We start from the raw sequence: 25,906 nt of genomic DNA, 5'->3' as shown, positions 1-25,906 counted from the left end.
AGTGCTTGCTGCTTGTGGCTAGAGCGGAACACCAGTACCCTTCTGGGTCCATGAGCTGCCTGAGGGCACATTCACACTGCAGGTTCAATGATGCAAAATAGTCTCTGCTCCCTGTCCATCCTCTTCTCGTGCAAACATCCAAGGTATGGGAAGACACCAGGTACATGAGCTTCCCTGCTCTCCCTTCCTCAAAGGCTCCTTCCTCTACCAGACACCCGGGCCCTGCAGGATGAGAAGGCACACTTCACTGCTGCCGCCACTGTGGTGGTAACTGAGGATGACTGTCATGAGATCTCCCACCTTCTCAGAACTCTCAACTCCAATCTTCACTTGGCCATCCTTTTAACACTGCAGATTCCCTCTGAGCCCAGCCATCCAGTTGGGGTAGCCCCTTGGATCTGCTGTGTCCAGTGGATGATTCTATCAGGAAAGCCATGGTGAGAACTTGCTGGGGCTGAGCTGAAGGTCCATTGCTCAAGAGCAGTGTGAAGTCAGTGGACAAGCAACATGGAAGGCGTGAACCACTGGTGAATGGGATGGTGGAAAGCCAACCATGAGTTGGAAAGGCTGGCTTCTAGGAAGTCAGAATAAAGGCAGATTAGGTGGGAGACCATGTCAAGGTATTGATAGGGCAAATGTTGCTTTAGAATTAATATGAATAATATTTACCTAACACAGGTTTCTTCTATAGATAATGAGTGGCCCGGTGCATGAAATTCATGCACAGGGGGTGGGGGTTTCCTCAGCACAACCTGCACCCTCTCCAATCGGGGACCCCTTGGAGGATGTCTGACTGCCGGTTTAGGCCTGATCCCACAGGTATCAGGCCTAAACCGGCAGTCGGACATCCCTCTCACAAATTGGGGACCACTGGCTCCTAACCGCTCGCCTGCCTGCCTGCCTGATTGCCCCTAACCCCTCTGCCTGCCCGCTGGCTCCTAACCGCTCGCCTGCCTGCCTGCCTGATTGCCCCTAACCCCTCTGCCTGCCTGCCTGATCACCCTTAACTGCCTCTGCCTGCCTGCCTGATTGCCCCTAACTGCCCTCCCCTGCCAGCCTGATCTCACCCCCAACTGCCCTCCCCTGCTGGCCTGATCTCACCCCTAATGGCCCTCCCCTGCCGGCCTGATCTCCCTCCCAACTGCCCTCTCTGCCTCGGCCCCTACTACCATAGCTTTGTTTGGAAGGAAGTCGGACGTCCGGAAGATGGCTGGTCAACCCAGTCTAATTAGCATATTACCCTTTTATTAGTATAGATAGATTTTATAGAATAGGATTGCTTAAATAGGGGTGGGGAAAGCCTTTTTCAGCAGGAGGAGATGCTCTTGGCAGACAAAAATACATAATCCCTATATCTGGACTGATAGCCAGCCATATGCACTATACTGCCAAACTGGTCATTAAAAAATTGAACCGCTTTCTTACATCTTACACCAAATAGCTGTTGCCCTTAAAACCCCTCCTCAGCCCCCACCTTAGGTTCTGCCTTCACAGTTCACCCAGATTAGGTTCTGATTGGTCAGTTTCTATGCCAGTCAGTGTCAAAAGCTCTGCCTCTGGGCCTGATCAGAGAGGCGAGGCTGATCAGCAGCCCCTTTGGAGGCCCAGAGAGAAACAGAGGCGGCTGCTGGCGAAGCCCCGAGAGAAAGAGAGAGGCAACGGCTGATCAACAGCTGCCACAGAGGCTGCAGATCAGACCCTGCCTCTCTCTTCAGGCCTCTCCTCTGGGCCTGATCTTCAGCCCCCTCAGCAGTCAGCTGATCAACAGCTTCCACAGAGGCTGCAGATCAGACCCTGCCTCTCTCTTCGGGCCTCAATCTGGGCCTGATTTTCCAGCCCCCCTCCAGCAGTCAAGTACTTGGGTTGCTTGCCCTGCAACAACCAGCAGTCAAGTCTGGGTTGCCACAGCAACCCCAGCACTGACTGCAGGACTGACTTCTGGTTGGTCGAGCCTTTGGTCATTACAGACCCCGAGTTTTTATATATTAGGATTTGGTACACCGTGCTGGGTTGGGGGAATATACCTAAAATTTTAAGAAATACTACAAATTTGTATGTCTGTATATGAACTTACTATCTTTTGTTTCCTTCTGTTGTGTTGCCTATGAATGGCATTGTGATTCTCCCAGCTACGCAAGGCTCTGTGAGTCCTTCCCCTCTGCTTCTCCCTCCTATCCATTTGATTGAGTTCTATTAGTTCTGTCTCTGAGGTATCCCTCCCACCCTTTGGCTTTTTCCCTTTCTCTCTCTGTGGCCTTTGCAGTGCCCTCTTTATTGGTCTTGTCTCCAGCTGTGCTCTACTACACTTTTTACTCACAGCTGGCAATCTTCCCGAAGCAACCTTTGATTATTTACTCACATGCTCCAAACCTTTCAGAGCTTTCCCATTCCTTTTAGAATAAAGAGCAATTTCTCAGCTGGCATGCTAGGCTCTCTTTGATCTGATTTCAACGTGTTCTAACAAGTATGCTTCACATCACTCTCCTTCTTCCTGAGCCATTGCTGCAGGCAAATTCAGGGGAACACTGCTCTCTACTCCAGTACTTCACGTTTTCTCACCTTTGTAGGTGCCCTTCCCCTGCTATCACATTCCCCTTCCACCCCTACCTCTACACCGTCAAATGATCAAACCCTACCTATTCTTCCCCAGTTCAAATGCCACATCCTCTATGAAATCTACCGTCATCTTAACAGCTAGGATGGAATTAATCTTTACCTCCTCTAAACTGCAAGGCATTTTATTTATACTTGTTTTAGTTTACTTTTTCTGTTGTGTTTATGTTTTATCATTTCTTGTAGCACTGAAATATAATGAAGGCTAAGACTATATTCAGTTCAGTTTTGTAGCCACCCAGTTATTAACACAGTGCTTTGATCATAGATGGTGTATAATTAATGTTATTTGAGTGAATTAATGAATGAGTGAAATAAAGCATAACTATCCATTCCTGTAAATATGTGTGCTAGAAATCTTTTATGCATATTGCAGTGGTCAGAGGTTTTCAGTGAATGTAGCTTATTGCAGGATGTTTGAGTTAGGTTTAGCGGGAGCTGACAGGAAAGCTGAACTTATACTTCTAAATAGTTTGATTTGAGAGGAAGTTATTTGTTAAAATGGCTTCTGGAAAGGTAAATGATAGCATGATGATTCATACAGAGATGAATGCAGGCACAGAGTGTATTATTTTGGAAGCATTATTTCAGGGGGTTGGGCCAGCAAGCATACATTCTGCCTGTAATTCCATAAGGCTGCAAGTTTTGTCCTTACTATTGCCTTTTGATTTTGCTTACCCACTTATCCATTTCACCAGGAAAGTGTCTTCCCTGACTCCCAAATGAAGATACTGAAATTTGCTCAGAAGGCAAAAAAATAGCATTCTTTATGTATATTTCATACTTCCCTGCAATTTCCCGGCATCACTATCAAAGCACAGAATTCTATCTTCTTTTCTTATTGACACCATCAAAGTGTAGGCTGTCTAATACTTTGTTGAGAGGAGCAGGCAGTGTGATATCCTTTCTGGATTGGGGGCTTGGAGAACTTAAAAGGGAAAGAACAAATTCTAGATGAAAGTTAGTTTATATAAGTAACAAATCAGAAGCAATATTTCCTTTAATCAGAATGCAGATATTTCCTCAAATCTTACATATTGCTGTAAAGAAGAGGATTTCACAGTTGGTGTCCAAATAGGATGTTTTGGGAAGTTGTATTCAATCAAGTAACACAAGCTTACTAGGAATACATGGCAGTTCAAGGGCATTCTGAAATGAATGGATGGAAAGAATCTAACTTGAAAAATGCTTAAGTTATGAAGGACAAGGCTAGTTCTGCTGAAGACAGACACTCTTGACACTTCCTGTGATAGAACCACTCTAAGCTGAACAAGACCGCTGAAGATAATGCTGGCCTCCCAAGTTGAAGTGGCTGAGTTTGTAAGACACGCAGGGATGTACTGGAGAAGAGACACTTCTATTACAGACAAGGGAGTGGTCCATGCTGAGGGAGGAATAGGGAAACAGCATGATCAGGGTTAATGAAATATAGGAATAACCCAGTGGGGAACTGATGGAGGAGAGAGTAAGGAGATCTGTGCTGGGTTCTCACCTACCCAGTGAGGTCTTCTAGTCCACTGGGGAATAAAAAAGAGGATGTAAGTATTGGGAAAGGGTAACCCAGCCAAAGGAAGAAAAGAGGGTTATTTGGGGAGAATGGAATCATGCTCTCTAGGCAAACTTTATCCTCAGCTAAAAGAGTCTATTACAGCACCAGCTGGGGTGATGGCCAGGTTAACATGGGTGGTTATCACAATGTGGTCAAGCATAGCACACAGGTAACTGCTTTCTACTTTGGGAAAGACTTGGTAGAGTCATGAGGTCTTTTGCTGTCTAGCAGCTCATTCACAGGTGTGTACAGAGCTCAGAAGATATGTTTCTGTTCTGTAAGTCGAGCTAAGAATAAAGGTGGTATGAAGGAGAGTTCTATTAAACTCTCATGTCACCTTTATTAAACTATCTGCATGGTTCTCACCTGCAAGTCTGTATGTAGGGATACATGTGTACGCATGCATTATGTGTGAGTGTGTGCGAGTGGGAGTCTAGGTGTGTATATGTGTAGGTGTGTATGAAGGAATGTATATTAAGTGAATATAGATGTGTGTGAATATGTGTACATGGAATTTTTCTGTGTTTGTTTCCATGTGTATATAGGGCTGGAGATCCTTAAAGGGAGAAATGGGAGAGAGTCATTCATATTTGAATTGTCATTTATTGGAAAAAGGTAAATGTATATAGATGATTCAGTCTTAATAAAGTTTTCTACTTATGCACTTATGCATTCTTTGTTTGGAGTGGATTATATTTTCCTATAATCCAAAATTCTGCATGGATTACACACACACACACACACACACACACACACACACACACACACAATTAGCTAATATGCTAAGTGTCTGCACTTAGCACCAGCAGGCAGGCGCTCAATGCAGGAGCTGCCGAGCTGCAGTGACTTGGCAGCAGTGGTTCTCAGGTGATGCGCGCACCCTGAAACCAGAGAGGAGGGAGCCTGATTCCTCGCAGGGCTGTGCGATTCCACCTTCGGCCATGGGTTATGTTGTTGCTGGGGCACTGTCGGCCCCAGATCTGGTTTACTGCACACTTGCATTTGCGTTCCACACCCTGTATGACAGCAACTTTGCAGTGTGCCCTCCCTCACTCGGGGGATGTCAGAGAGCTGCGTTGGCCCGATCCCCACAGGCCAGGCTGAGGGAGCCCACCTGCCAGAGGGACCCCACTCACTCCGCAGACACCTTTTGAGCCACAGCACCACCCCAGATGTGGCTGGCTGGGGTGGGTCCATGGAGGTTGGCTCCAGGGTGTGTCCGGCCCGTCACACCCAGTCCTGTTCTGCTGGCCACCTTCTAATTAATTTCCTTTCAATGTGCATGAATCTGTGCACTGGGTCACTAGGATACATATAAATGGAGTGAGGGACAGGAATCTACACTAATAAAAGAGAAACATGGTAATTAGCGTACGACCGCTACCCTTCCCATTGGCTAATCAGTGAGTATATGCAAATTAACTGTCAGACAAGATGGCGGCCGGCAGCCAGGCAGCTGGAAGCGAACATGAGGCTTGCTTGCTTCAGTGAAGGAGGACTCCAACATTCCCTGCCTGCCTGCGCTGCCGGCCTCTGAGCTGGCAGTTTGAAACTTTGTAACAAATATAGAAGCTAAACAAAACCGCAGGCATCTCAGAGCTGGAGTTATACATTGTTTCGATTATAGAACGCAAACAAACCAGCAGCGGAAGCCTCAGAGCTAGAGCCAGAGCTAAAGCTGGCCCAGAATAAAAAAAAAAGAAAAAAGAAAAAAAGGGAGCGGTTGGGAGCTTCAGTCAATCGCCAGCCTTAAGGCAGCCCTCAGCCCCTCACCCAGACTGGCCAGGCACCCCAGTGGGGACCCCCACCCTGAACCAGCACACCCTTCAGGGCAAACCAGCCTGCCCCCAGGCCTCTATCCTATATAGTAAAAGGGTAATATGCCTCCCAGCACCGGGATCAGCGGAACCGTGAGGCCTCCTGGCACCGGATCAGCGTGACAGGGGGCAGCGCCCAAACCCCCTGATCGCCCTGCGGCTCTGTGTGTGACAGGGTGTGGTGCCCCACCGCCCCCACCCCCCCTCAGGCCCTGCTCTGTGTGTGACAGGGTAGAGCCATAACCTCCCCATTGGCCCTGCCCTGAGTGTGACAGAGACGGCTCCCCAACCCCCTGATCGGGACCTGCTCTGTGGGTGATAGAGGGCAGCGCCCAACCCACCACCCCTCCCCAACGGCCCTGCTCTGTGTGTGATGGGGTAGAGCCATAACCTCCCCATTGGCCCTGCCCTGAGTGTGACAGTGGCGGCGCCCCAACCCCCTGATCCGCCCTGCTCTGTGTGTGACAGGGGGCGGTGCCCTAACTCCCCTATCGGCCCTACTCTGTGAGTGACAGGGGGGAGCTCCTCAACCCCCTGATGGGCCCTGCTCTGTGCATGACAGGGGGGAGCTCCCCAACCCCCTGATGGGCCCTGCTCTGTGCGTGACAGGGGGTGGCACTGCAACCTCCCCATCGACCCTGCCTTGAGTGTGACAGGGGGCGGTGCCCCAACCCCCCAATCGGCCCCACCCTGAGCGTGACTGAGGGTGGCATCGCAACCTCCCAATCCGCCCTGCTCTGTGCATGACAGGGGGTGGCGCCCCAACTCCCCAATCAGCCCTGCTCTGAGCCCGACCAGGGGCTGCACCTAGGGATTGGGCCTGCCCTCTGCCACCCGGGAGCAGGCCTAAGCCAGCAGGTCGTTATCTCCCGAGGGGTCCCAGACTGCGAGAGGGCACAGGCCGGGCTGAGGGACCCCCCCCCTTCCCCCCCGAGTGCACAAATTTTTGTGCACCGGGCCTCTAGTAATGATAATAACATTGTACCCTGTAGCTGATTCTAACAATATTGTGTTAAGTACAAATCTGGGCTATTTTCTTTTAAGCAAAGTTTAGTGTAAGTTGCAAATATTACAAATGATTCAGAAACTTAAAAATAAATTATTTCAAAGGCAAAATACTGTTGAGTTTTAGAAGTGTAATGTTGGAGTTTGGCTTGCTCGCTGCTCCCGAGTAAGTTCCACTGTGGCATTACACATCATTTCCATATATCTTCACTTTATGATCTTTATTCGGATGCTGTGATGGTTCAGAGGTGTGGTAATAGATATGAATTTTATTTTGACATGTGGAAGAAGGCATTTAGATGCGGGTGCGTGTGCACTCCAAGATGATTAGAAATTATTATGGGGTAGAAAATTTGTGATTGAGTTTGAATGATTGACTCTATTTTAAAATGTGCAGAGCTGTTAGCTTTCAAAATAATTTGTGCAGTCAAAAGAAATCAAAATTTATTTCAGTTATTCATATTTTATTTTTGAAATAAGCCATAGTTATTTTATTATTTTTTAAAGGAGTGGTTTAACTGCAACACTGATTCTACCTTCTGGGGTCATGAAGAGGAAAAATCCAGAAGCTAGATGGTAAAGTAAGAGATGAAGGTCAGCGTCCAGGGACTGGGGGGAGAAGCCTGACATTTCAAATAACATATACAAATTTGAGAAGTTCATTTTAATTTATTCTTTTCATATTGTTCCTTGCATTAATTTTTTTTTCCTATTTAGTTATGGGTTCCTTTACATAACACATGTAGGGAACAACTGTGACAGTTATATCGATAAAACCCTACAGGGAGAGTTTGATGATTATTTGGGGAAGGAAGAGGCAACCCTTCAGGATTTGGGACTGATTGTTAGGATACACCCATTTGCTTTCTTGTTTTTCTAATTATAATCCATGTTTTTAGTGACACACAAACATTCAGTTGCAGATCCAATGAAACTATGAGTTTTAACAATTGTTTCCAGCATGGTGGAAAAGAACATGAAATGAGCAAAACATAGGAAGAGAAAATGTCTGAAGCCTCAAGGAAGCAACAAATTAATTCATTTATCCATTGTACCTTCAGTGACGTAGTCACAAGACAAGTGAAGCACTAATATTCAAGTCTTGCAACCCCCAAACTTCTCCCTCCTAATGTGTTTTCTGTAGTTGCTCTCTCAGAGCAGTGGAGGGTGACACCTAGAAATGCCTTCTTTTCTGCTGGCTGCTGGACATGAATGGCACAGCTGCATGTCTCAGTCATCTTTTCACCTTCCCACGATCTCCCAGGAGTGTCTTCCCACAGACATTTATTCTAGATATCTCTAGTCCATAAAACATACCTATTTGTGGTCATAAAAGTTTTGGATGACCACTTCAGTAATTTGAAATAGCCTTTAAAACTTTTTTCCCTAAAGCTCAGGAAGTCTGCCTTTATTGTTTTCTTCTTTACAATTAGAACACATAATTGGATATTACTTTTGATTTTTTGGCTTAGATATGTTTATACATATCATTAATTTGCTACCTATGTTATTCACCTATTAAGTGAATGAGTAGTAACTTACAAGACAGATACACAGTACCACCATTAGAACACAGAAATTTAATAGTATCACAAAAGCAGCAATAATATCAACTGACATTTATTTTGCTGTTTTTTATTTGTAGGCACTGTACATCTACTAATTCACCAAATCTTTTCAATAACCCTTTTTAGCAGACACTATTCTTATTTTTTCTTTATTTACAAGGAAAATAAAATTTGGAGCAGCTATTTACCATGCTTAAGGTCTATAATGAAGGAAAGCGGGAAACCAATTTTTTGAGCAGTTACTATGTGTCAGGCACTGCATGACACTTCACTCAAGGAATGAAGAAGGAATTTGCACCAGAATTCCTGCATTAAAAAATATCACCATAATAGACAAAGTTTTGCACTAAATTATATGGAAAGGCAAACAAAAGAAAACATGATGCTACGTCAATGTTATTATTTCATCTGAAAAGGCAAGCTTTTCATTGTTTCTTCAAGCCTACTTTGTAAAAAAGTTGTGTATACATATAAAATATGAGTTCCATGAATCACCTATGCACTAATTAAACATAATACCAGTTGATTAATTGTCCCAGCGTTTGACTTTTTGGAGATTTGGAATTGGATCCTCAAGAAGGCTACTTTTAGCCAGTGTGGCTACAGGCCCTTGGAAAAGCAACCACTTCATCTGAGCTGTGGACAGGAGGTGGAGCTAAGCTGAAGCACAGGTTCGTGTGTTGTTGACTATCAGTGTCTCGGGCCACTTTTTGACCTGTGGTAGGTGTGTTTAGAAAGCAGGAAAGCAGATGGCTCTGTCAGTATATTCTTAGGAGGATTAATGAAGACTTTACTCTTTTGTGTGTAGAGATTCCTCCCCTCTCTATTTGCAGGTAGGCTAATAAAGCTCTTCTCAGGAAGAGCATTTTTGGTTGAAGTCATAAGAGTTCTGTATCCTAAATTCTAGATAATAGTCCTGGAAGATTCTGAAGACAGACATGAACTAGAAAATTTCCCTCTGTTTACAGATAACTAAATCAGTTGACCTACATAGCGATATTGTAACTATTCCACATGTACTAATAAATTTATTTTAACCACACTCATGGGTGTGTAAGTGATTTGACTTAATGGCATTGCATCATGTTAGTTTCCCTTTTTCTTAAAATCAAACCAGTGAACATTAAGGAGATACCTATGCAGACAAATCAGGAGGAAAAAGACAGGGAAAACTCATATTATTGATTTTCTCTTTACAAGTTGTCTAGCCAGTCAACTCCCTAGAGGGTGGAGTGAGACAGGGAGATACATTTTTGAGACAGTGCTGATCTTTTGATGCTTTCAAAATTGGTTTACAACTGAACCTTACTTCTTCCGGAGCTGGATACAGGGCAGGATTGGCACTGAGCTGAGTTTATTCAGACTTCAGTTAAATCTGGAACATTTACTTTCTGAGTGTCCCGCTTCCAGCTCTTACTACTGTTCGGGAGGGGGTGGGCTTATTAACCTTGGCTTGGTGATATGCACACTCGTTTGCTAGGAAATTTGTTGGCAGATGCTCATTTTGTACAGGTCGCAGAAAAGCCAGCTCAGAGATTCGGCACTTGCTATTTACAGAGCAGGTAATTTTTCTGTGCAAGCATCTCTGGTGCCCATAACGGAAGTGAATGACTTAGCCCTAAGAGGTTCAAGACCCTTCTCAGGCATCATATGAAATGAAACCTTTGAAATTCTGCCCTCTCCCTGCCCCCACCAGGATGCCATTTACAGGGAAGGGATAGTTGCTGTCCTAGAGCAGGTGTTTGCAATGCGGGTTTCAAAGACTCTTCTCAGAGATAATCATGCTCCTCTGTCTCACCTGGCTAGCTCTGCCTCTGCATGAAAGGCATTGGGATGGAGGAAGAACAGCATGAAAGGAATCCAGGCAATGCCCGCCCTGGTGAAATGTGGAACTCTCTGTACCCTGAAGTCAAGGGCCACGGGCTGCAAATGGGGGTCTGATCACAGCTGTCTGCTTGGTGCCTTTGGAGCGCAGAACTGGTCGTGGTATCAAGCTAAGAACTGGCCTTTGAAGGCATTCAGTATCCGAGGGGAGCGCGGGAAAAGCAAAGGTCCCTTCTCTTCGTGGGTGTCCTTCCCCGTCCCCGTGAGCCATTCTCCCCTGGATGGGAGTCTACGAGGACATTTTCTTCACCGTGGAAGTGACCTGTCATTTGAAAGATTGAGGTCACTGAGTCAAATGCTCCGTGGTGCTTATGACTGAGAAGCTGTCTGCAAAGGTCCCTGACACCCAGGAGGGAATGGCTGCTGGTTTGAAAGACCTAAAGAGGCATGAAAAGTCAGAGCGGGATGTCCCAGCGGCATACCTTGAAAAGAATGACCTCTGTTTTGTTTGAGGGCCCGTCAGCCTTATAACTAACCTCACAATCACTAGGGTTTGATGAAAAAAGAATGTTGGTCTAAGGAGAACGTAAACCAATGCGTGAATTTTGATTTGTGATTAGCTATACTTGTTTAAAAAATGTACAGAGGTCTTGAACCCTGAAAACTAGAAAGCATACCCAAGAAATAGTGGTGGTCATCATCCTAATAAGAGAGGACGTTAATCATGTATTGCTGGAGGGGAAATTGTGAAAACGGGATCCTGAGGCCCCACGTACTACAGGCTGAAGAATATTTCTGAAGAAAGCGGCATGTGTGCTTTAAAAAATAAAGATATTATTGAAATACCTTTCCTCCTGGAATTATGTTTTGATGCCCAAGAAGTCATGAATAATATTTAAAAGTAGAAAACATACCTCCTTTTTAATCTTTACAAATCCAGTTGAATATTAAGCTCCCCTTAAGCTCTGTTTACAAAGAACTCTACCAGTTTTCAACCTGATAGGGTGGATTTACTTTTACTGTGCAATTGGAAAATAGACTTTTGCATTACTGAGGGTTTTCATTTCTTTCTCTTTTTTTTCTACAGATTGGATTTCTAAAATTCATTATTTTTCAACAAAATGAATAATAATATTAAAGCTTTTATACTCCATTTTACTGCATTTTATTTTTGCTTGAGGTAGATATGGGTCTGTGAGCTGACTTATTGGGAAAAATCAATCAGAAAATACTTTGAAATTGGAATTCCTAGGCTGCCAGGCTTACATTTTCCAGTAGGGGGCAAGAAAGTTCTACATATAAAATTCAGAGATCTCTCTTTTTTTCCCCCCTGTACCTTTGCAAACCAATTAAGCTCCTGAATTGTGAAAGGTTGAGCATGACAGGGAAAAGGATATTTAAATTCATTAAATATAATCTTTTCCTTCTATCAGAGGGCTATTAAGCACGATCTTAATAGTGAATCTCTTCAGGAAAGAGTGAAATGAGTTTGGGAATTTGGGAAAAGTCGAGAGAATGGGATGTAACACTTTGGCCAAGGTGTGTTGTCAGCACTCCAGCAAACATACCACTAGGGCTTAGCGGTGATACCCAACCCCCTCCCCACACTGAAAAAAACAAACACCTGACCTGGTAAAAGGCTGGATATCTTGCAAGACACTTCACTGTACTGACACACATATGCATAGTCATTCAAGTGGCCCTGTCTCAATAGCTGCTTTTAGTCAGAATAGAGACAGACATCATTCTATTTATGTTATGGCTAATGAGTTCACACACATGTTGGCCAATGCAACTGAGAATCAATTACTCATAATTGATCCAAGCTGTAAACCTTTTAGTTATGGTGCAAGCACTCTAAAATCATCTATATAGTTCTTCCAGAACAAATGCCTAAATCCAACCTAGTCTTTCTTACTAGACATTTAAAATATATTTTTTAAATTTTTTAAAAAATTGTACTTCTTTTTATTTTATTTATTTATTATTTTTTAAAAATATATATTTTGTTGATTTTTTACAGAGAGGAAGGGACAGGGATAGAGAGCCAGAAACATCGATGAGAGAGGAACATCGATCAGCTGCCTCCTGCACACTCCCCACTGGAGATGTGCCCGAAACCAAGGTACATGCCCTTGACCGGAATCAAACCTGGGACCCTTGAGTCCGCAGGCCGACGCTCTATCTGCTGAGCCAAACCGGCCAGGGCTGTACTTCTTTTTAAATTGAATTTATTGGGATGTCATTGGTTACTAAAACCATACAGGTTTCAAGTGTACAACTCAATAAAACATCATCTGCATACTGCATTGTACGCTCACCACCCAAAGTCAAGTCTCTTTCCTTTCCCATTTATTCCCCCTTTATCCACCTCCACCACCTCTGCCCTTCTTTCTCTCTGGCTATCACCACACTGTTGTCCCTGTCCATTTGTCATATATATGTGTGTATATATATGATATTTTTAAGACTACTAATTCTAATGCATTTCCGTGTGTGTGTGTGTGTGTGTGTGTGTGTTTGCGTCCCCTAAGTTCTCTTTTTAAAATACATTTTTATTGATTTCAGAGAGGAAGGGAAAGAGAGATTTAGAGATAGATAGAAACATCAATGATGAGAGAGAATCATTGATCAGCTGCCTCCTGCACGCCCCCTAATGGGGATGGAGCCCGCAACCTGGGCATGTGCCCTTGACTGGAACCAGCTAGGGCAAAGTTCTTAATTTTGTTGGAGTGCTTTTTCCCTTACTCTAGTTTTTTATGGGAGAAATCATCTTTAAAATCAAATCAATTTACCACATGGTGCATTTGGTATACATATATATATATGTGTGTGTGTGTATATATATATTATATGTTGTCTATATATATGTTGTTAAAAATATTACTTTGGAAAACAATTGTGTTGTTTAAAGAATGGTATTGGCAATCATTTTGGTATATTATAATACATCTAAAATAATGCCCTAACCGGTTTGGCTCAGTGGATTGAGCGTCAGCCTGCAGACTCAAGGGTCCCAGGTTCAATTCCAGTCAAGGGCATGTACCTTGGTTGCAGGCATATCCCCAGTAGGGAGTGTGCAGGAGGCAGCTGATCGATGTTTCTCTCTCATCGATGTTTCTAACTCTCTATCCCTCTCCCTTCCTCTCTGTAAAAAATCAATAAAATGTATTTTAAAAAATAAAATAAAATAAAACACAATGCCATTTGTCATAAACTTACCATTGTTCTTTGGTTTGTATAATATTTATTAGCTATATAAGTCAATAGCTTCCACATGATCAGTTATGTTCACTGGTTACTTGAAAAACAGATGGTTATTTGAATGTAAACTAAGGTACTTAGGGGAAGATATTTAAGGTCCAATGATATAAAGACTACGGGAAAGTTGTCTGAATCAGGTAAGTGGCTTCCCAAAGGACATTGTCATATTTTATAATCTCTTTCTTGGGAATAAATTTGCGTTGTTTACAATACATTGTATTGTGTATGATTTACACAGCCATTAAAATGGAATACTAAACTCAACTTCCTTTTAGAAATAAATTACAACTTTAGGTATGCTTGTTTTATTTGTGATAGAAACTTGGAAGATCCAATTTATTAAAAACTATCTGGCATATTGGAGTAATGGTTAATATCTCTTATGTTGTAAGCAAGCAGGACCTTCAGATGAAATAAGGAATTGGTTTATGTGTGCTTGAGGGTTTATTGGATTCTTATGGAAACTCATTTCCTTACTTTTGCCATGTTTGTTATAATTTTATTTCTGAGCATTTGTTTTACATATTTTCCCTTTTCTAGACCAAGTTTTGATCTACTCTCAGTAACTCATCTGTACCAGGGTCATATTAAAATACTTCTGATCAGGTGTACCAGTACATTTTTTTTTCCTGGACTTATAATTCTGAAACTTTTTTTGCCAGTTAGAAAAATAGGATATGTCAGTGTAGGGAAGGCACATAAGAACTGTTCTATTTATTTCAGTTAAAATTCTACTCATGTAGAAAGGGGAATTGAGTGATTTCTCACAGTCTTAAGAAGATGGTAAGTTAGTTTTACTCACGTCTTGTCTCTAAGTTTGAATTAGCTTCCTCACCAAAAAAATAACAAATAAAAAGAATAAAAAAAAGTTTTAAAGCAGAAAATAAATTGCATTTTAACCACCCTTTTTTCATTTCTCCTTTATAGAATGTATTCTATATATAAATCAAACTGAATCATAACTATATCCCCATGATAATTAAGGTCTTAATTACTCCACAGGGAAACTATCCTGAAAAACTACTGTATTATCCTATTAATTTGAAAATCTCCCAAACATATGAATTAATACAACACATTAAAAATAGTTACCTTCATCTCATCTTTTCCTGCCCACAGTGTTAGAAAAGGGGGGACCATGAATTCAGGAAAATGTTTTATGTTTGTTTTGTTCAGTATTTTTGAAGCAACTGGGTCAAAGTGTCGTATGAATTCAAAAAAATTAAATTGTCACCTTTAGCCACAAATTTAATTTTTTGCTAGATGAACCTGACATGCTTCAGTGTAAAAAGGAGTGAAATTGTGTCATTCTGGTTGTCATGCTTCTGCAAAGTGTAAGAGTGTTCAGACCAACATTGAAAGTGTGCTGTCTCTCCAATGCAGAGGTTTTCATTCACACCATGCTTGGAATCTGAATAGAATAGGACTCATGCTACCTCTTAGGAAGGAGACTCCCAGCCCTAGCCTGTTTGGCTCAGTGGATGGAGCGTCTGCCTGGGGACTAAAGGATCCTGGGTTCAATTCCTGTCAAGTGCACATGCCTAGGTTATGGGCTCGATCCCCAGTAGGGGGCGTGCAGGAGGCAGCCAATCAATGATTCTCTCTCATCATTGATGTTTCTATCTCTCTGTCCCTCTCCCTTCCTCTCTGGAATCAATAAAGATATTAAAAGAGAGAGAGAGAGAAAGAGAGACTCCCAGGAGCTGGTGGATATCCCCAGGTGGAGTGAAATAGAGATTAAGTGCCATTACCTGGAGAAGCTGCAGAAACTGTTTCTTCTACTCAGTTGTGCAACTTTTTCTTTCTTTACCGAGAGAGTCTGTAGAGAAATGGGATCTATAATGCCAAGTTTCTGTAGTGAGCAATATGAATTTCAAGGAAAAGAGGCACATAGGAATGCTTGCCTTTAAACAACTGGTTTCACTTGGTGTCTGAATCAGTAGACAGAGATAGCCTCTTGTGTGCATTCTCTAAGGCGCCTTTCTAATCTGTCACAGTTCTATTTCAGCATTTGTTCTAGAAAGGGCGGTTCACTCTCTATGACATGCAGAATGCATTAATGTTTATCACTCTTCTGAATCCTTTCATCACTAGCAGAAGATATTACAGGGCAAAAAATCTGCAACTGTCATGTGTATCATTTTGCAGTAGTTTACTGACTATGACACTTTTTATAAATAGGGCATATGTTAATAGTTTAGACATTGGAAAATAGGCCTTTAATTGGTCATGCGCCCCACCCTTCTGTGCACTTCCCTGAGTGCAAACAGAAGCTCATTTTCAATGGTTTCTGTTAATTTTCTATTTAGCTAATATATGTGCTTATTTTGGTTTGACCATATGTTGAGAAGAAAAAGTCATCTGAGATGGTTCTGCGATATTGCTTATTCAAGTCATAGAACAAGGGGCTTTTCTGTTCAAACCAAGGACTGGAGAGTGTTTTGTTATGTATGGCCAGCACTTAGAGCAAAGTTATTTTGGTGTTTCATAAGTTTAGAACTATAAATTGAAAATTCTAATTTTCTTGTGGAACCCGGCATTTTTTCATTTTTTTAACAGTGGCCCTTTAACAATAAGATGCCTAGATATATTCTATTTATATTTTGGAAATACACACTTATTGAATAATAATAATAATAATAAAAGCAAACAGAAATGGGTTCCTCAGCTTCAAAATAACCCCCAAATCCCTGGTTTAGATAAGAGTGAAATGAAAAACTGTCTTTTAGCTTGGGTTCATTTGGAGACAGAAGTAACAATCATTTATGAGACTGATTATTTTCACATTAACTTTGACTTGACTAGAAAGAGGAAGGCAGTCTAAACCTTCACACAAAATAAGTTTCCAAGGAACTGGACCTAAGGAGCAGAATTAGATCCAGTGACTACCACAGCATTTAGAGTCCAAGTAAGGAAGAAAAGACATTTGAACTCAATAAAAAGAATATTTATCTCTGCAGCGAGCTTCCTTAGGGGATATAAAGTTTCTTGTCCCTGGCAGACGATCACCCGGGAAGCATGTGTTAGGAGGGATGCAAACATTAGCTCTGAGTTGTATTTCAGCTCAAGGGTCCTTTCACCATTGGAGTCAAAGATTCTGTAGTTCTGCTTATGGGAATAAGCAGGATCTTCCGTGAAGCTCAGGTATTTCCTGTGTCCTACTCAGATGGGGTTAGAAACCACGCAGACAGGCTGTTAAATATTAACAACCAGGACTACAGGATCTACAACCATTCCTCTTTTTCCTCTTCCCCTTTGCCTCCATTCTCCTTTTTCTCCATTCAAATTCTTCTCTCCTAATACTAAGAAGTCAGTATTATTTCTCACCAGGGACGAAGAAGGTCAATCACTTTTCCAGTAGTTTCTCTGATTCATTAATGGCTGTGCTATAGGGGAAAAGTAATTAAAGGAGGAAAGAATCCCACACAACCTACATCCCAAACTGTGAAGCACAGTGATAGGGAGAGCCAATTCTGTGAAGTAACCTAAATCTCAAGTGCTGCCAACCTGGCTGGTCTTCAATACTAAATTCCTAAAAATTTAAAAAGGGGAAAAATACCCAACTTGCCAAGTATCGCTATATTGTCAATAAAATAAAATGAACTTCTTTTTTTTCCTGAATATTGACCCCCAAGGAGAAGAGTGTGTTGATTATTTTAAACTTATCATATATTATCTTAAAATGCTTATTTATTCTAGGTATTTTTTTTTACTCTTTAAATATTTTATTAAAAATGATCAAGCATATTCTATTAAAAAGTTAACTGTTGGGCTAAATTAATCATTAATAGTTTCAACTACATAGATGATGACAACTTCTTTGGAAAAGTGTGTTTTCCTCCCCCTTGCATGCCTAAAGGCCTAGTAAAAGTGAATTGGAATATTATATGTGTTAGTGCTGTTTTATTGGAATACAATTTTTCCTACTTTTGGATTTTGATGTAATGTTTATGTATTTTCCAAGAAGCATTTGCATAAAACTCAATTTGGAATGTTGACAAAGAAAATAAAATGAAAAAAATAAAATTTCAACTTTCATATGAAAAGAAATCAAAGTCTGATTATCAGTGAAAAATTGTAAGTACTATAAAAAGGCAAAAGGGATCAGAATACAAGCTATCTTCCAAAACATACAGTGGAGAAGGTGTTTCTAATGGGCATTTAATGAGGAATAAGTTGCTGAAACTCCAGTTATTGCAGTGCTAGCTGGAAGGAAATGAAAATGTGGTACTAAAAGTAAAACATCTTTTGATTAACTACAACTTCAAAATCAAATTAAAAACTAAAACTGATTGTAAGCAGAATGGGTAAAAGTCCAAGGGATCTTTGAGACTTCGTATGCGTGACTAGTGGTCACGTGTGAAAAGAAGGTGTGAGGGCGCCTCATGTCCCTCTGGGCATGGTTGGTTATTTTTGGATCCTTCTCCAGATGACCAAGGCGAATCCCAGCGTGTACAGGTTGCTTTGTAAATGACCTCATCGGAAGTGAAACTGTTGTTATGGTGGTTCTCAAAGCAAATTGTGTGGCTCTCAATGTGTAGACCTTCCTTGAATTACAATTTGATGTACAAAATCTGTGTTTGCAAGTATTTAAGATTACATTAGAGTCATTGAAATAGCAACGTTTTTGAAAGTTCGTACATTCATCACTTTTTTTCTTGTACTTTAAATAGTAAGCTCTTTTGATTGACTTTGGGAATGAACTAAGAGTAGACAGTGGGGGAACCTAAGCATTTGGGGTTAACAGCTGATCAATAATTTCTAAACTAGTTCACATCCAATGCATTTATTGACTCATTCACTTATTCTTCCACGCACTGGCCCCAGATCATCACAGATGTGTCACTAGAGGCTGTGACTCTAAGGTGGTAGAGAAGTAAGAAGGCACTTGTCATCATGAACTTGTTTCAGTCTCAGAGATGCATTATATTCATCCAAAATGGAGTGAGAATTTGGGGATTCTTAGTTAATAAAGGACTCCTAAGGAACACAATTTTCACAGAGCGATTCATGCTTTTTGATGGAGGCATTAGGATGTTTGAGAATATAAGGGAAAACATTTTTCAAATATAAGTGTGGGAGATTACTGCAGAAATAAATATTAGTAACTATATATGAGAGAAGCATGGCTGGAAGCATCTACATGTAAAAAAAAGAAAGATGAGAAAGGGGGTTCATGTTTAAATATTTAATGCCCTGTGACCTTGGAGAATATATATATATATATATATTCCTCAAGAGGATATTTTTCCATTGATTTTTAGAGAGAGTGGAAGAGAGAGGGAAAGACAGAGAGAAATATTGATGTGAGAGAAGCACATCTATGGTTGCCTCCTGACCAGGGGCCTGGGCTGGGGAGGAGCCTGCAACTGAGGTACGTGCCCTTGGCTGGAATTAAACCCAGACCCTTCAGTCAGCATGCTGAAGCTCTATCCACTGAGCAAACTGGCTAGGGCATGACCTTGGTTATATTAATCCATGACTCTGATCTTTGGTGTCCTCTTCTATAAAATACAGCAATAATATAGGCCAAGCATGATGTTTGTGAACATTAGAAATTAGGCATGTCAAACACACACATTATTTTATTTTCCTTTCATATGTGTGTATAGCTATGTGTATGTGCCTGTACACCATATATTTTTACTATTTTTGCCTCTAGCATAGCCAATGGAGTTTTTAAGGTCCTTTATTACTGTGTAACATAAGTATTGAGCATTAATAATATTGCACAGATGTTGACCTCCTTTCAGACAGCTGAATTGGATAATGGCATTAAGTCGTGTCCTCATTCCCATCATAATCATATTGATTACAGCTTACAAATGTTTGTATTCAGGATCTCTTTACCTGAGTTCACTTAGTTCCCCCATGAATCCTATGGAGGAGGTATTATCTCATTTTGCAGCTGAAGAAACGGCTCAAGGAAGCTAGACTGATTTTCTAGGGGTTAGTAAATAGAGTCGGGACTGGAACACCGAAGAACTCCAGAACCCCACGCCTACATGTGCCACTATACTGTGTCCCCTACACACTGGACTCCATCACACATGCACAGTGAAGTCAGGTAAGGAATTGCTGTTTTATTGGGACAACAGTGTTCCTGCATGAGGTGACATTCTACTATATTTGGAGATTTAACTATACTACTGCTAATTTAGCTACACTATTACTAGGTTTACTTTTTTCCCCTTTGGAGCCTTAACTTTTAAAAAAATGATTAAAATGTTTTATCTCTCTCCAAAGATATCAGCAAATTTATGCCTTTTTATAATCTAAATATACAAGGACAGAACTTTCTTCTTTTCCTTCTTTCCTTTTCTTCTTCTTCCCTTTCTTCTCCTTCTCCTTCTCCTTCTCCTTCTCCTTCTCCTTCTCCTTCTCCTTCTCCTTCTCCTTCTCCTTCTCCTTCTCTTTCTCCTTCTCCTCCTCCCCCTCCTCCTCCTTCTCCTTCTCATCCCCCTCCCCTTTCCCTTCTTCCCCTTCCCCTCCTTCTCCTCCTCCTCCTCTTCCTCCTCCTCCTCTTCCTCCTCCTCCTCTTCCTCTTTCTCCTCCTCTTTCCCCTTCTCCTACTTTCTCTTTAGTGTGTTGATGTGTCCTCAGAGCTTAGAACAATGTCTAGCATATAGTAGGTGCCAAAAAATATTTTTGGCTAAACATGATCAAAGATGTGGAATATAATTTTGGTTTAATTACAGAATAGTATTGCTTTGAGAATTCCAACAAGTTAACCCAGACTACAGTCCACCCTTCACCTAAGGCAGCATACATTCCTCTCCAGTCAGACAGAATCAGGTTTGTATCCAAACTTCATGGTTTAATTGTTTGGTGTAAGCATGATCAGAATCTGAGTTCTTTTCTTTCTTTTTAAAAATCTTCCTCTGTTTGTATCTAGGATTATACCTGGAAGTGTAGTTGACTCAATTTAATAAGATTAGAGCGAGAACACTTAGCTTAGTGCCTGGAATACAGTGATGATAAATAGTATTTGTTACTTTTCTTCTTAATGACTTAATGACATGTCAGCATATAATGTGTCACTGTTGATATTTGCAAGATTTCTGAACCAGGAGAGAGTAATGTCAGTGAGATGGAAAAATTTCTCATCTGCTTTAACAAAATGCATTATCCCTAAATGAAATGGCATAATGGATTTTCCATTAGCAAATAGAGCATTTATATCCCAACCTGGAAGACAAGTAGCTACACCTTTGTTCTAAGATTTTATAAAATGTGTTATTTTTGTCTTTATTTTGTTTGACTTCAGCTAAGAGATGGTTTGAACATAAATAAGAAAACTGCTGCTTTTTTTTTCTTTAAATCATGTGTAACCATCAACATCTGAGAGTACTAAAATCTCCTGGTCTAGATACTTAATATTCCCATTTATTGCAGGCCTTTTTTCCTTGTCATTCCGTCTACACGATTGGAAATGACCACCGTGCATACGTAAATCTCTTCTGGGAGCTTCTCACTGTTGATCCCATATTGTGTTACAATTGCTTTTGGCATCTAGAGGCAAAATTTACCTCTCAACCCAGACTTAACATTTTTTATCCTCTGATTTTGAGACAACATATTGGCAGATTGTTTGTTCTTATCTGAGGTTCTGGGAGGTCCCTGGAGTTATAAAATGTACTTTTTCTCATAAGCTTCATGTGGAAGTTACTGTTTGTTTCATCTCTCCCACATGTATTTTTGCTTTCTGCTTCAGAATGAATTACCCACGTACTGCTGCAGGCCTTCCAGTAACTCCAGTCTGTAAGCAGTTCTTGTCATTGTCTATTATAACAGGATCAAACTTCCTCTCGCTCTAATCCTGTTAACATCTGTAACCTAAGGAAGATGGGGGAAGGCTTGGGCTTTGTCCATGGAAATGGCACAAGGATTCAGTGTTGGGTTATAGATAAACAACTGGAGGATTGATTTTTTCACATATTACCTTAGTGCTGGAGAATCTCCTAGACCTGGGCTTAGTGTGTTGAATAGTGTCAGGATTGGGGGCCAGGATTCAGACCTCAAGGACTATAGAGTGTGTCAGGGTTGGGAGGGGGGCTATAAGCTGAGAAACAAGGAGTTTGATGCAGGCAGTCTCTGATCAAATATTAACAAACAGATCTTTAGAAAAGTGCTATGAGAGCCAGTTGCACTAGCAAGGTGCTCCTACTTACTTACTTACTGCCTCTTGCTTACTGCCTCTTACTTACTGCCCTCAGTGTGAAATGGTGGACTGGAGATTGTTTTTTTTTTTTTTAAATTCTATGTTATTTGCAGTGTACTTTTGGTAAATTACTGAAGACAAATGCCAGTTGTAGCACTCTCAGGAAAAATTTGAGCTTCAGTGGAAAGCTATGATTGTCTATAGCTCATGATTCTATTCTTTGGGTGCTATTTTACAACTCTGGAGATGTAGTTAAGTGATAGCAAGGCAAAAACACTGCTTGTCTGTAGACATACCAATTCTGTCCAGTGGAGGTTTGTTTCAATTGACTTCCCTCTCTTGACTGTGGAAGGAGCCAGTTTTCTCTCCATTGTACATTCATTTCAATATTCCTAATCTCTATATAGGCCTTTTTTTTTCTCCTTTGAATTGGTGGTACCACCTCACCACTTTCTTAATTCATGAGTTAAATAAAATCTTAAATGTGCTCATTTTTATATTTACACTAGAGGCACAGTGCATGAAAATTTGTGCACTAGGGGGGGGGAGGGGCCCTCAGCCTGGCCAGTGCCTTCTCGGGGGATGTCCACCTGCTGGCTTAGGGCCTAAGCTGGCAGTCAAACATCACTCTGGCAGCCTGGGAGCCCTTGGACATCCTTAGCGCTGCTGAGGAGGCAAGAGAGGCTTTCACTACTGCTGCTGCGCTGGCAGCCATCAGCCCAGCTTGTGGCCGAGCGGAACTCCCCCTGTGGGAGCACAGTGACCACCAGCGGGCAGCTCCTGCGTTAAGCGTCTGCCCCCTAGTGGTTAGTGGGTGTCATAGCGGCCAGTTGTTCCTGGTCATTCTGATGTTAGAGTCAATTTGCATATTGCCCTTTTATTATATAAGATGAGAGTCATAATTTTATACTCTTTATGAAAATAATATTTTATATAAAACTATAGCCTATAGTTTTGGTTTACCAGTTTGTTCAAAGTACTTGTTCTTTTTAATTCCTGCTCCTTGTAGACTTTATTTGCACATATAGAAAGGTTTTGTTGACATGTCTAGGTTTTCTTGTTGACACTGTGGGGACATTCCCACCATATTTCTTGCTTATGAAAGCCCAGCTCCACATGAGTGGTAGCATGTAGGGGCCCTGATTCTCCCCATCCCTGCTCCACAGGTAGTGTCTCCATTTTCCTCAGCACCTGAGATGCACACATGTCCTGCCTGTCCTCCAGCCTTCATTCACTCAGTTTTCCAGGAGGGCCCCAGGTTATCCTGGGTGAGGAGCCTCCCAATGGAGCAGAATCTCAATTCCTCCACATTGACTCAGAGTAAGTCATGGTTTTGAGGTATTTGTGGGTTTGAGTGAGTGTTAATTCTCAACATGTAGATAGAGTTGGTTGCACGTGCTCATCCCACTTCTTACTCTCATGTACATTTCTATTTCTCATATGCTTGCTTCCAAAAGTAGCAATATTAGTTTGTCTGCATTATTACAACAGTTTCCCAACAGGTTTCTATTGACTTTTGGTCTTTTGAGTTTCTCAAATTTTCTCTCTTTACTAGCTATAATGATTTTTTTAAAACACAAATGTGATTAGTATCTCTTCTCCAGATAAAGCATTGTAAGAAATCCATCTGGCAAAGAGAATAAAAGACACTTCATGTGTTGGTTTCTCTTTACTCTAAACCCAAAAGTTGTATAAGAATGTTCTTGTGATAAGTCACATCCTGCATTTATATTGTCTATATTTCATTTAGAATTCTCCCAGGAGAACAGAGTAAGAGTGAGGCATGGAACTTCTCTATTAGGATAGTTTTCTCTTTAGTTCAATCTGAGCTCTGATTCCTAGGCCATATCCTGTCTTCTAACTTGCTCTCCTCTCACTTTGCCTGACATTGGCTGACCTTCACTCATGTCTTCGAACAATTGCTGCTGTACAATTGTTTCTTTCTGTTTTTTTTTATTTTTTTATTTTTAAATTTGTATTTCCACTATGGAGTAAGGTAGTACCTCCATATTTCAAAAATAATTTCTTAAGATGAAACATATGTAGATAGGTTGACTTGCATATACTCTTTCACTTCTTTCTCTCATGTTTATTTCCATTTCTTATATGCTTGATTACAAAAGTAACCAAACTAGTTTGTATTATTACATTAGTTTCTCAACTGGTTTCTATTGACATTTTGTCTTTTTAGTTTTTTAATTTTTTTCTCCACACTGAAGCCATAATGATTTTTCTAAAACACAAACGTAACCAGTGTCTCTTGTCCAGTTAAAACATTGCAAGAAATCCATGTGGCGATGAGGATAAAAGGCACCTCATGTGTTGGCCTTTGCTTAGCTCAGAAATGCACCTCCCTCACTGCTATTTTCAATCCCCATGATTACCAACCTCCCATGCCCTATACCACATTGTACCCTCCTCTAGAATGCTCTTCTTTTTGTCTACTTCCCATTTATTTTTAGGCCTCCATTTGGAGTTGATTTTCTCTAAAAAGTATTCTCTCATGCATAAATCCATCCAAAGTACCCCTCATGTGGTAACAGAACTTCCTGCAGTCTTATCAAAGGTATATATCTCAAGATATTAAAATGTTATGGTTAATTTTAAGTCTGATATGTTCATCATAGCAGCCCTAGGATTTCATAAAAGCATTAATTAAATCATTGCATAACTTCCTTTTATCAAGCATTTTACCACATATGAGTGCTTCACAGACATTTTTATTGGATGAGGCAAACTTTATCTTAAGAAATTCACACTATAATCTATGGGGTAGGTATTCTTTTTATTTAATAAATGATGAAGTTGAGGCTTGTTGTGGTTAAATAACTTACTCATCTTGTATTGAATGGTACCGATTAGAATTTGAATCTAGTTTGTCTACTTCTAAAGATTATCATCTTAACCATTGTAGTAAATAGAGCATTTTCTTTAGATACTAGGTCACAAAATCCCATTTCTTTAAGTCTGATTCAATTTAATTATAAAGCAGTTTTACTTGCATGCATGCTGTATTAGTTTTCTAGTGCTTCTCTAACAAATTGCCACTATAAGTAACTTAAGACAACACAATTTTATTATCTTAATAAGTTAGAAGTCCATCATGGATCTTACTGGGCTATAACCAAGGTGGTGGCAGGGCTGCTTGCGTTCCTTCTGCCAGCTCTTGGGGAGAATCTGTTTCCTGGCTTTTTTTCAGCCCCTAGAGGACACCCACATTTCTTGGCTCTTGGCTTCTTCCTCCATCTTCAAAGCTAACAAGGTAGCATCTTTCTGACCCTCATCACATCTCCTTCTGACTCTCTTCTTCTGCTTCCAGGCTAAGGGCTAAGAAGGTGAACATCTTGAAAGGGAGCATTATTTCACTTACCATACATGCATATAGCATGAATAGGTTTTGGCTCTCAAGGCTTTGCTAAAGTTAAAGAATAATATGGCAAAGATGGGATAGGCCAAGTGGGCTGGTGGTGTCTCAGACAAAGTTCTTGGAAGAACAAATACCTTAGTGAAAACCTCAATTTGAATTTTTAGTGCCCAAGATTTAATCAACCTATAGAGACTGACACTAACATCATTTACCAAAAAACTAATGAATGCACTGTAATCTAAATTCATTATTTTCCAATGGTAAGCTTGGCAAATTGATATTTTCATCCACACTCCAGGGATCCTCTCCCAAGAGAGCAAAATTAAAGAAGCTAACTGGAGATGAAATATAAGCTAGGGAGGTAGGTAATCTTAAGCATGCTTCCTCCTGGCCAGGATGCTTAAATTAAATGCTCCTTGCCCTTTAGAATTGCAGTATGTTGCCCTAATGGACAAAGGCTCCGCATCTTCCTTTGACCTGTATGTTATGAAATCTGCCGAGATCTTAGAATGCTTCTTTTCTTTGTCACATGAAATAACATTACTTCTGCTTTTATGTTCTTTCTTCTATTGGATTATTACCATTAATGAAGTTTTGCTTTCTTAGATATTACTCTAAAATCCATCTTTAGAAGACCAGGATTCCCTGATTTTAAAATTTTTTGCTTTCTTTTAAAATAAAGCTTCTCCATGAAGACTTCATCATATGGATACCATCATCTGGAATTTGACATGTCTG

The sequence above is a fragment of the Myotis lucifugus genome, unplaced genomic scaffold (genome assembly GCF_000147115.1).
Source record: "Myotis lucifugus unplaced genomic scaffold, Myoluc2.0 scaffold_33, whole genome shotgun sequence".
Taxonomy (NCBI): Eukaryota; Metazoa; Chordata; class Mammalia; order Chiroptera; family Vespertilionidae; genus Myotis; species Myotis lucifugus.
Note: the sequence above shows the minus strand (reverse complement) of the source record.